The following is a 12231-nucleotide window of genomic DNA, read 5'->3' on the forward strand; positions in this document are numbered from 1 at the left end:
TGGAAGTAAACTTTGCCACTGTGAAATTCATTCAGCTTTTTAAACCACTCAGCCATTTGGTATGGATCCTCAATTGAGACAAGGTTGTTTAGTACATGAAACAAAAACATACATCAGTGTTTCCCAAATTTGCAACAACCCCCTTGTGGTCTGTATTGACAAAGGCTTCACGCTTGCTTGCTGTTAGTTTTGTGCAGACCAAGGCTAATGCTGTGCACAGTTCTGGTTTAATTCAACCATTATAATCCAAAGGCTTTGATTCCTAACTTGTGATTAGTGCTCTGGTCAAGAAGAGTAAATGACTATGTGCTAAATCATTTGAATCATAGTTGCTCTTCAAAGTTGGCTTTCTGAAAGGAGAAAACACACAGCAATTATTTTACAGTTTCTGCAGTGAATCTCTGCATTTGTACTTTATGCCTACAACTGGTGCATTTATACACTGAGATTTATTCTGAGGATTGACCCCTCCCCCCCTTTTTTTTTGTTCATGAATTGCAAAGAGATCATTATCTTCATAAATTTGTTTACTGTCCAAAACTGTTGTATGAATAATTTATAGCAACATTTCAGCCTAAGGATTGTTCTCAGTGTGCATAACAAGAATTTATTAAACGGTTTCATACTGGAAGTTGTTATTAGACTTGCTGCTTTCCTGCTCCCAGGTTGGTTGTCCTTATCTTTATTAATTACTTCAGCTTCTAGACAAGATGACTGTCTTGCCACAGAATAAGATTTTATTTCTTGATTAAGCAAGTCTGCAGGCAGCCATCAGTTGCCTATATAGTAGTCACTGCTGAAAATAAAACTAACAGAAAATTTAGAATTGGATTTTTTAAAAATAAAAATAAAAATCACTGAATCGCGATCTAAATCTGAAGGCAAGAGCAGAATCATTCTTGCCTGGTATAATTCATTAATTGCATTCTGTATGTGGTATAAAAATCTATTAGATACCTGCATAGTGATGCAGAGTTTGGCTTCCATCTCTGAGGATTAAAACAGTGTGAAACTCTGGTAGCATTCAAGTCAGTGACAGAACTCTAATTGATTTCGGTGGGGACAGGATTTCAGGCCAAATTTTTCAAATTCATGAAGCTAAAATCTGTACTTCGCTGTTACTGTTGGATTATGGAGGTTTTAGCTGCTGATATTGTAAATAGCCAAAATTTTGTCTTCGTCTAGTTTCAAGGATGTGCATTCACTTCTTTTCTGTGTTTCTGTTCACTCACAGTCACACAAGGCTGAAACACCACAAAACAGAATCTTTCATGATACTGCCGTTCCTAGATAGTAGAAATAGTACAAGAAGATACCACAAAGAAAATACTACACACAAACCATTTCATGTACTTTTTTGTTCCACAAATGGATTTTCTGTGTGCTTGGAAAACCCACTGCAGAACAAAAGTATGGCTGCCAAGATGTTGGTCTCTATTGGTGTTTATCGGAACATCTGCTGTTAGTTATGTTGTGTCTTTTGATGTCAAAGAAAAAACAAGGGCTTGTTCGGTTTTTGGTGGAAGGGGGTTCAAACGGAATGAAGATTCACAACCATGCAGTGCAAAGAGTCCAGCCCTCTAGTCTCCATCACTCTGGAATTAATTACAGACCTCTTTTTTCTATCCACAAAGCTCTCAAGAAAAGATGGGAGTATTACCCACTTGCCTATCATCTTGCTCCTATTTATCTTCCTTTAGATGTTTCTTGTTTCCTTTTCCTCTGAGGCTACCCTTTGCCTCTGGCTAGGACTGACAAGGCTATTACATATATAGTACTTTGTGAATAATAAAATTTGGCTTTGTGGGTTGAATCAAATAATAATGCTAAAACTTGTCCTGAAGTGAAAATCTGCAGAGGGAGAGGGTAGTGACATGGAAAAAGTTGAGAAAATGTTGTTTTGACTCAACTCCAGGAGACAGCTTGGGATTGGGAAAAGGGAGAGAAGAACAAAGACAAAATGTCTATAATCTTTGTTTTCATTTCTGGTCTATTGAACTAATTTTAGATTTTTTTTCCTTCGAATTTAGATAAATTCTGAAATGACATGTCATTTTGAAATATGGTAGAAACACTGCATTTTGACAGTGCCAATTTTTTTTCATTCCTTTGGTCACAATTATGTGGCAAGTGTGACCTGAATTCACAGGATATTCTATGCTACCTCAAAGTGCTCTTTCAGAATAATTTACTGTTCATCTCAGCAGTGGTTGTGTACTGTCCGGCTAGCCCTTTTTTCCTCCAGCCTATACTTTGTTTTTGAACTCCAAAGCACTTTTACCTTTGTGTAACAGATGTCTTCCTGAGTTTGTGGCTGCCCAGTCTGTGCTTCAAAAGGCTGATCATTCAGCTTGGGTCAAAGACTTGCTCTGGTGCATTCACCACAGTAGTGGGCAACAATCTTATTTTTCTTTGGCAGTGGAGCAGGTTGTTCAGCACTGTCTGAGCAAACAATGTTTGGTAGTAGACTGTTTCCAGTCAGCTGCCTGCTTGCCTGAAGAGTTGACTTACGTTGGATGAAAGAAGGGTTTAGAAAAAAACCTTGACAGTTCTTGACCTGTTTTTTCTTTGGTAATCCTTAAGACCTGTGATTTTTTTGTCATTGTGTCATTGACTAGTAGAAAATGGTGGTTCACCTGAAAAGAATAATAAATTGGAAGTGTAAATAAATGTATGCTGAAGAGATTTGCCTAATTTGCTCCAATAAACCCATACATATTAGAAAACTGAAGCAGGAAACCCAGACTTAATTTGTCCATGTTGCTTTGATGGCCTCTTTCATTGATGGACAGAAAATGGCTTTTAAGCAAGTAGTCCAAACCTGGGATATGTAGAAGTCTTGACATTCATTTGCCAAAATTGATGACTGTTTTGAAGTAGATTTAAATGAATTGTGATGTGAGGCAAATAACAAGCAAGGTATTACCACAGTGGAGAGAGAGTAAAAAAGCTTTCAGTAATTCTAAGCATTGCAATGCATGCTAACCTGCACCCCCACCCTTCATTGGTCTTGGGAATGTTTTATCACAAGTTGCAGTGAGATCTTTTTCTGATGAAGAGTGTCTCTCTGTGAGTAGCTGATGCACAGACAAAACTGAACAGCTGTAGCTTGATAATGACTTTCAGTCCCAGCAAACTTCAGCAACAACCCAACCCAGTGACCCAGCATTGAGACTCCCTGTTCTATTACCAGTCCTCTGAGCCACTCTGTTCCCTCCATGTACTTCCAGCATATTTAACATGTTACAGCTGCGCTCAATGCTATACAATAGTTAAAAGGGCTGCCAGCATTTCCAGTATGAACTCATACTTTAAGGATAATAATTCAGCTGTAAAAATGTGCTTGAGGCTGAAACTTTATAAGGAAGATCTCGGCCCAAGAGTGACTTTATCTGAACCAAGAAAAAAACAAAAACAAAAAAGGAAATAGCTAAAATCTATTCTTCTTGTCCATTTTTTTTTTTAACCTGGCTGGACCATTTTACACTATGAAGCATTAACTCATGAGGGTTGAAGTGCATTCCGTCAATATTTTCTGTTATTACTTGAAAAGAAAATAACTGAAGTTTAGAGCAAGGTAGATTTAAGCTAACCATTTTCGATTAATTATCTGTACACTATGAATTGGGAGATTTAATGAGATTAAATGATTTCTCTTATTAATTAATTTAAACTGAGGATGTGATCAAAACCTCCTGTTCCCTTAGGGCCTGGAACTGCAATGACCCGAGCTGCATCCCAAGTCTGAACAATCATGAACCTGGGAAAGTTCAGATGCTGACCCAGACCCATTCCAGGGCCTTAATAATAAGCTAGCACTCAAGGCCTCTATATGTCACTTAGTTTGTAAAGCATGTAGAGATGCTCCCTTCTGCTTTTGTAGAAGGGAGACTTATAAATTTCAAAATTTATTGTAGTATACAAGCTGATCTCACTGGAAGTACTTTAAAGCAAATGAGGACTTGAAGTATCACATTTTTACTTAGAAAACCTGTTCAGCTCCTGTATACTTCTGTTTTCAGACTGTTGACACAAAAGTGAGGACTTGAGTTTGATTTCATTTGCGTAAGTCATACCACACTGATTTAAATGAGGTTACTTTTGAATTGCTTGCTCCCTGTGCCTGGTGCCATCAGCTTTACTGGCTTCTTTTGGTTCCATGCATTAGGGAAAAATTTTTAAGCTAAGGACATTTTTGCAGCATTGTCTTCTTCTGATTGTGCCTGTTGGGCTGGTTGGTTGTTTAAAAGAGTAGAAATCTGCACAGGAGTCACTGAAAATGGTGGAGTTAAACCGGTGAGGCAAAAGTCACATGTTGGAGACTTGTACAGCTGAGTGCAAACAGCAAGTGGTCTGTTGGCAGAGAAATCATGGTTAAAATTTGTAAAGGCATGAGTGAGGCATAGGGTCACATCGCTTGCTATGATGGAATATGAAGTAAAAAGTCACTATTGAAGGTTTATGCCTCAGTCTTCTGTTTGAGTTCTCTCCCCAAGCTGGCACTGCTAGTTACCCAAATTTAAGAACTCAAAATGCAAATCTCAATGCAGAATGGAGTGCCTTTCACCCATACCCTTCCTTTAGAGGTAACTATAGCAAAGAATCCAGAAAAGGAAACATAGCTTGGGACCTATGGCAGAGTGTTTATAGTTTGAAAAGTTGTTGTTTTATTTTTTAATGAGAGGAAAGGCGGGGGTGGGATAATTTTATTTTGGTAACTGTGCTAGAAAGTGTTCTGTTGAAATTTAACATATGGCATTACAAATCAAACAGAACATGACGGAGGTACCAATTTCTGTATATGTCCTCTCTAGTAAGGCAGCATTTCTCCATTACAAGTTCAGAATGGAACTAATTGTTACATAACGTGATCTGTGGCTTAGTACTGGATTTCCATGTATCAGCTGAAGTCTGAAAAGTATTATTATTATTCACCATAGTCTTATGGAGGGTGGAGGTTGGGTTTTTATCTGGACTTCAGAGTGATGCAGCAGTATGAGTCTCTCCTCCCCTGCTGCTGGATTCTTGGGAAACCTGGTGACCCCTGCAACAGCATGTCAATGAGGGTACAGATTTGGGCCTAGCTTGAGAGTTAGCTCTGAACTGGTCAAGAATCATCTCAGGCTCAACATTACAAGGACCGCCATACAATCCATGAACAACTGTGTGAGAACCATGAGCTCATTCTCATTTGTTTTGACCATCAATAGTAAATTTTGAATTGCAAGAACCCGTCTGTTCTTGGAGTTTCAGGGAGACACCCTGATACCTACTTCTCCCTTGACTATTATCTTCTCAGGAATCAGGGAGCTCATAGAGGAGCACTCTGCTGTCAGCCACAGTGGCATACCTTCTCAGTGCTTCATCAAGTACTACTTCCTTGTTCTTCTGAAAGCTGAAGACATTTCAGACATTTTCATGTAAGAGTGATTGTGATTCTAATCAGGTCCTTCTAGTGCTATGGACCTGACACTCTACACAGCCATGCTATTTTCCTCTGTTTCTGGTTGCGTAGGATGTCATTTTGCCATCTTACCTCTGATGGATACATGGGGCTGTATTACCAACATGGTAATAAACAATGTTGTTTTTTTTTTAATCTTGTGTTATTAGCCAGTTCCTCAGATTTTCTGTTGTTCCCAGTGTCAGTGTTTGTCCTTCAAATAAGTGAATCTTCTGGCGCAGCAGCTGAATTGCAGTTCACGTGGAGCAAATCCCTCCTGGTTTCAGGCAGGATATGAAACACAGCACATCTGTTGGAGATCACAGTTGCTGTTCTGTCACTGGCCATTGCAGTAGTGAGGCTAGAAGTGCATGTAGAAGAAATATCACAGATATTTCCTCTGCAAACCTAGTTAGCCAGTCTCGGTGCCTGGCAAATGACCTGTGTACTAAATCTTGCCTGGAAAAGCAGATATCCAGTACCACAGACATTTGGGGCGATCAAATGTCCATTGTCATGACTTCATGAAGACACACAGACAGGCAGGGCTGCCTCACCTTGCCCAGAAGGCTTGAGTCCCAGAGAAGGCCAAGGTGTTACCACATTCAAAAAATTATCTGCTTGTTGAAAGAAAAAGTGTCAAACTAGCCCAATAGCCTTAGTGAGTGTAATAGAAATAGCAATATCCTTTTTTATTCCCATATGCTATTATTATTATGTAAAGATAAAAGATTAGACTATTGAGGGTGCAAATATAGAATCCTTTTTGAAAGTTTGATTTGAATCCAGTAGGGCAGGAAAGTGAAAATTTAGGATGTTGATGCTCACTCATGTTTTAATTGTGCAGTTCTTTAAATTTCACTTTGTACCTTGATAGAACTAGGAGCTGCCATCAAGTCAATTTTCACATATGGCTGTAGTCATGAAGGAATAGAACTGAGCAGAATGTTTTGCAGAAGAAATATTATTTACTTTTCACATCAGCAGTAGAAACTCCATTCTGATCCTGAGAAAATCTAGTTTAAAGCAGAGACTCCTGATTCCCTTTATTAGGATTTTATGTCAGCTTCTGGAAAACAGTGGATGAAGGAATTAGTCTACATCAGAAAATATGCTTAGCAGCATAAACAGAATGGAATTGCCAAGCATAACGTTTTAGCATGTGTCACACACAAATGAGATATACATCAAGAATTTTGTACAGGAAATAAAGATTTGTTTCCACTAATAATGTTGAGGTTTTGAAATCTGTACTTATTTTGACATGGAATAAAATGATGGTTATTTTTGTGAAATCTGATAGAGGGAGGGAATGGAGAAGATTTGTTCTGTATGTTTCAGTGGTTAGGGTAAATCGCAGCCACTGTGCTTCCTCTGTCAGCTGGAGAAGCTAAGCCTCATGTGAGTGTTGTGAGGATGTTTTTGTTAGCTATGGCTGTTCTTGAAAGAGCAAAAGCACTATTGCATGGACATATGAAGCCAGAGCACATCCAAGTGTACTTGTAAACTGAAGGGTAGAAATAAAACAAAAGAAATGTGATTTCTTGGTCCCCCCTAGAGTGGATTGGAAGAGGAGGCAAAAGCTGTCTTTATGTGGTCTCAAATGCCCACTGTGACAGGTCATATTCTTACTGCAGCAGCCCCTTCAAGTTAGCAGACCCCAGGGAAACTGCACACATTTTTGCAGGCAAATACTACTGGTTGCTTTATTTTGTTACTGTGGCAAGTTGGAGAAGAGGATGAAAAACAACTGTTTCCTTTGCAGTCTAAATGGAGCATATGGGCTTGTGGTCTAGTCTGTATGTGCAGATGATACGAGGAAAGGTACAGCACAGGGCTATCAAAGTGTGCTCCAGAGACAATGAAGTATATTTTTCTTTCATAAACATTAAGGGAATTATGGGAATTATCTTCATTGTCCTTTTGTAAAATGACCTTTCCTCCTGAGATCTTATTTTGGGTGGAAAAATTGAAGTCTCCCTGTAAAAGTCACTTTAGGCCTGAAATGAAATGGGGAACTGTTTGTTTACAACATAAACACTATTTCTACTTTATATTTTGAAGTCCTTTTGGAATAACAGACAGCTATATTGTGTGAAAGTTTCATTCTTTCTACTTGGGCAGAAGAATTGACTACTGACATAATATTACAGGGATATTCCTTGATGCACTTCCAATACCAATACAGTTGCTATTGCTTTATTTGTGCACATAGCTTTTGAGTAAAAAAAAAAATAAAAAAATAAAAAAAATCTATTGCATCAAATGCTTCTTTCATTTCTGGTTTTTGCCATCTTTTTTCCTGTGTCTGTATACAGAGGTTAATATCTGTATATTCTGAAAAACTACGTTTCAAGCTAAGAGATGGGACATATAGTTAACCACAGGAAAAGAGTGGGGAAAAAACAATAGAGAATATTGGCTGTTGTTGTAGGAAAGGTAGAATGTATAAAAGGGTTACTGTTGCTCTTTATTTACTGCACTAGATTATGTTACTTCTGGAAAGTAAATCTTCTGAACCTTCTGAACATAAGAAGAAAGTCCTCAAACATGCAGGGAAAATGAGGATGAGAAAGCTCGCTTGTATGTTTTCTAGAGCTTTAAATAAGATACGATGATGATATCAGATGAGAATTTGAATATATACCCGAAATCAGAATTATTGTAGTACAAGGTTGTGGTTTAATACTTGCTACAGAAACAGGACTCAGAGTTAAAGGTCTGCACCAGTGTTTGCCCATTGCAAAGTTCAAGTTGTTTTGAACTCAGTGCAGTATTTGGGCTTCCTGGTTGTTTTTCCCCACTTTTAGTGAGATTTTAAATTCAACAGAGTAATGAAATGAAATGAAATGAAATCTTAAGATTTGCAGAAGAGAGATTATTAGCTGATCTTCCTCACCATATTCATATAACTATTTAATCTCAGATTAGGCAAGAAATGCCAAGGCATTTGGTAACTTTCCATTGAGAAAGAGAGGAAAGTGTAGAAATATGTTTTCTTTGATCTTAAAGCGTGGTAGGTATTTGTGAGATATCAGCAAGTATCCCTTGCAAAGGTTACAATTATGGGCAGAGTGGTTTTTTACAGCTACCTTTAGTCTCTCAGCTATTGCCATGAAAGCCTGACCAGTGAACGGTCAGCTCAGATCATTTCACCAAGATCAGTGCCCTGACAAGGGGACTCTTTCCTGCTGTCTACAAGATGCAGCCAAAGGAGATGAGAGAAGTCAGTCTAGACAGAACAGTAAACCAATAGAGATATGTCTGCCATTTATTCTGTATGCAGAGGGAGTATGTTTATGTGGAGGAAAATAAAAAAAAAAAGTATGTTTCATATTAATTCTTGATAGACAAGTCTTGCCTGATAAGTATGAAGAAAATCATCCTTTCACTCAGTTTAATAAAACCCCAAGAAACAGCATGTTCTTGATAACATAAAGACATTCACATGGTGGTATGGTAATAAGATTCAGATGGAATGACCTGGTGCTTATATGACTGCACACTGTGTCTCTAAAAAAACTCTGAAAAGTAGATTTTCTGCTGTAATGTTTTTTGGCTTCAAGTTCTCCAGTATTTACAAGGTAAAATTTTTAAGTGTTTAATTTGTTAAAACTTCCTAAAAAAAATTTAAAAAAAAAAAAAAAGTAAGTTTTAAAATAGGCAGATGCTTATCACAAGCTTTAAAAACTATTTATTCAGCTGGCTGGTATTTGTGCCTTAAATCCAATATCAGTACGAGAACAGAAGAATAAAAGGGAAGCCTTTAATACAGTTCATTATCTAAAAAGCTGGGACTATAATCCTTCCTCCCACTGGCCCCCAAGTGCATCACTCAACTAGTGAACTCTATCTTCCTAAAGCCTGCTAATATACTTTTTATGTCTGATGTCAGTTTCCCACCCTTCAAGGCTCATAAAGTGGCATGTGTCATTGTACCAACATAAACTTCATTTCTAATTGTTCATTGCCAATATCTAGTTTGATATTGGCAATTACTTGAGGATTGTTTATTTAATTTAATAAACATGTTATATTTAGTTTTCTTCCCATGGTTTCAGTTTGTTGCCATAAAAAGTAGTGTTTGTAGTTGTTAAAACTGGGAATCTTTCTCTACAAATGATAAACCGGGTGATACCTCGAAACAAATATATTGACTTTCTTTTATGAAAGTTATGTCCACAGAGCTCAGAGCATTTTAAAACAGCAAAGTCTTTCAATTAGGTCTAAATATCAATGAAATTATCTTTGGTTTATTGCAGTACTGAAAAAAATCATAGATTTTCTTCTGTGTCATTGGTTCTTTGCACGTTGACCTGTTCATTTCTTTTAAAGTCAGGATAACACTGACAGAATTGTCTGATGATTCATATGCCAAGATTATCTTGCCAAATTTGACTGGCATTATAGCAACCAGTTTCTTGCAGGAATTGTGAAAAACTGAATAATTTTGATGCAGAAGGGCAGACTTCAGTAACTGGCTGGCATGCCAATAACTTGTTTTGGCAAAGACAGTGGCAAAAACTTCATCATAATTTCTTCTACTGCTTTTTCAATTAAGCATGGCCTTCAGTAGCATCATGCCATGCTAATATGTCTCTCTATAAAGCTTACAACATCAGTAAACCCAGACATACAAGCAGATGAAGATGTTGCTGCAACCTTTGCCAGTAGCCAAATGGACTTTTATCAGCAAATGCTGGTTATGAACTGAAAAGAACCAAATTATTTTTAATGTGAGGGTAATGTCTGTTGCAAGACATCATTGTCTTCCTCAGATAAATAAGCTGAATATGGATGGACGTGACAGCATGTATTACAAAATGGTCTGGAGACTGACGGTCACCCTAACAACCAGACGATATTTCCTTAATGAAGTATAATTTTTTCCCTACATGATCACAAGAGGATTCTACAAACTCTGTTGAATTAATGGACTAGCAAATGCATATAATTCTCTGCTCTAGGTAACTGTCAGCTTCAAACACATTAAGCTGGTTCATGAAAGCTGCATTGTTTATTTTTTTTTCTCAGCATCTTTTCCTAACATATTAAATTGTGTATATTTAGAGATCAGAATATATGCATTCTCTATTTAACATAATATGTATAGTTTACATGAGTAGTTTTTTCTCCTTAACATATTTTCTCTCCAATCCATATTTCTGTGAAGAATTTGTTTGCAAAACTGTCTTGCTTGCTCAAAGAAAGACATTTGGTATCAGATTTTTCCACTATGTGTCTGGCCCTTGCATTTGCTGCACTAAATCACAAGACTTTCTTCACCGCCCTTTCTTCAGCTGTAGGTTTTTGAATTTATACACAGAAATAGCTATCACTCAGTCACATCTGTAATCACAGATAGTTTCTCCAAACATTCCTTTGCAATAAACGTCTCTAAGAAGAATTCTAGGTATATTAAGGTTTTGGACATCCTAAATTGCAGTATTGGGCTGCAGGAGGGTGTGGTGTGACTTTCTGCTTATCCCATTACACTTCACAACGTGATCTGTGCTGAAACCTCTGAGGCAATTGTCCATCTCTAAGTAGCAGAAGAAAACTGTCTGTAAAGGGAACTAAGAACTAGTTTACAGCTGACAAATTTGGTTTGTGTGTTTACAGTTTGGTACAGTGAAAAATGTTGTTTTGTGATGTGAGTCATTCTGAGCAGTGTTCATGATTTCTTACTGTAATCAAAGAGCAGGTGAATGTTCAAATCCCCAGGACAGAGTCTGGATCTGTGTTCCTCTACAAGTGCATCTCTGGTATCCCAGACTGCTGAATTTTGCTCATGTCTTTCCTTGGGCATGATGCTACTTTAAGTAGACTTGTGCACTGAATGCACAATGCAGTGAGTGCAGAATGGGCTAAGTAAGTGTATGTCCTACAGAGCAGATTTCAGACTTTCAGGAAAATGAGTAGATTTTTCAACAAAAAGAGAGGAGCAGCATGAAAAAGAAGAGTGATGTGTAAGTAAGAAAGAAGAGTATTTAAAATTATTTAATAACCCTACTTTGATTGTCTAGATTTTCAAGGGTCCATGGTAACAGGGATTATCACTCTGGTAGCTCATTAATGTAAGTTAATCCATAGGTTAGTTTACTGCAATTACTGTAATCTAGTACAAGTTACTATGGCCAAAAAAGGCACGAAAGTGCTTGTAAGTGCTGCAGGTTTGATGCTCACACACCAACTGGTTTGTTCTGGAAGTATTTATTTGGAATCATGACAGATATTCCATGGAGACTGTTTTCAGTAATTTGCCAAATTTATCTAGTGACTGTTGTCAGTACAAGAAGTGTAATTTAGTATGTGACATGAGACAAGTGTGTATGCATTTTGTACACCAATGTATTACAAAGAGGAACGACCAAGTTCCTGACCTCCACTTCATCATTGAATGCACGTAATGAGTTTCCATAAACTGCAAAATTCTGCTAGGATGTGTGCAGACAAAATATCATTGGAAGATGAGAAAAAAAACAGCAGTTGTCACTTCCCCAGCATTTTTTCTTTTTGTTTATTTCTTATTTGTAACTGAAAATTTGAAAGTTTTATGTTCAAGTCTGGTCCTTGTCATGGCAGTCAGGTGGGTCTACATAAATGTGAGATATGTATTCAACAAGTATACTGTGGTTTTTTGGAACTAGGCTACTTTGGATTCCAAATTAAAGGCGGATTTTATCAGTAATCTGAAACAACAACGACAACAACAACTCAACTTTCCTTCTTGTGAAAAACAGATTAATTCACCTTTTCCCAAGCTTTTTACCAGATAAAATATTGTG

General features: G+C 37.4%; 1 protein-coding gene across 9 annotated transcripts in view; it reads left to right on the plus strand.

The window, feature by feature from the left end:
- Nucleotides 1-12231, plus strand: part of RBMS3 (RNA binding motif single stranded interacting protein 3) — a 689820-nt gene that overhangs the window by 637633 nt on the left and 39956 nt on the right. The gene's annotated exons all lie outside the window — the stretch shown is intronic.

The sequence above is a fragment of the Coturnix japonica genome, chromosome 2 (genome assembly GCF_001577835.2).
Source record: "Coturnix japonica isolate 7356 chromosome 2, Coturnix japonica 2.1, whole genome shotgun sequence".
Taxonomy (NCBI): domain Eukaryota; kingdom Metazoa; phylum Chordata; class Aves; order Galliformes; family Phasianidae; genus Coturnix; species Coturnix japonica.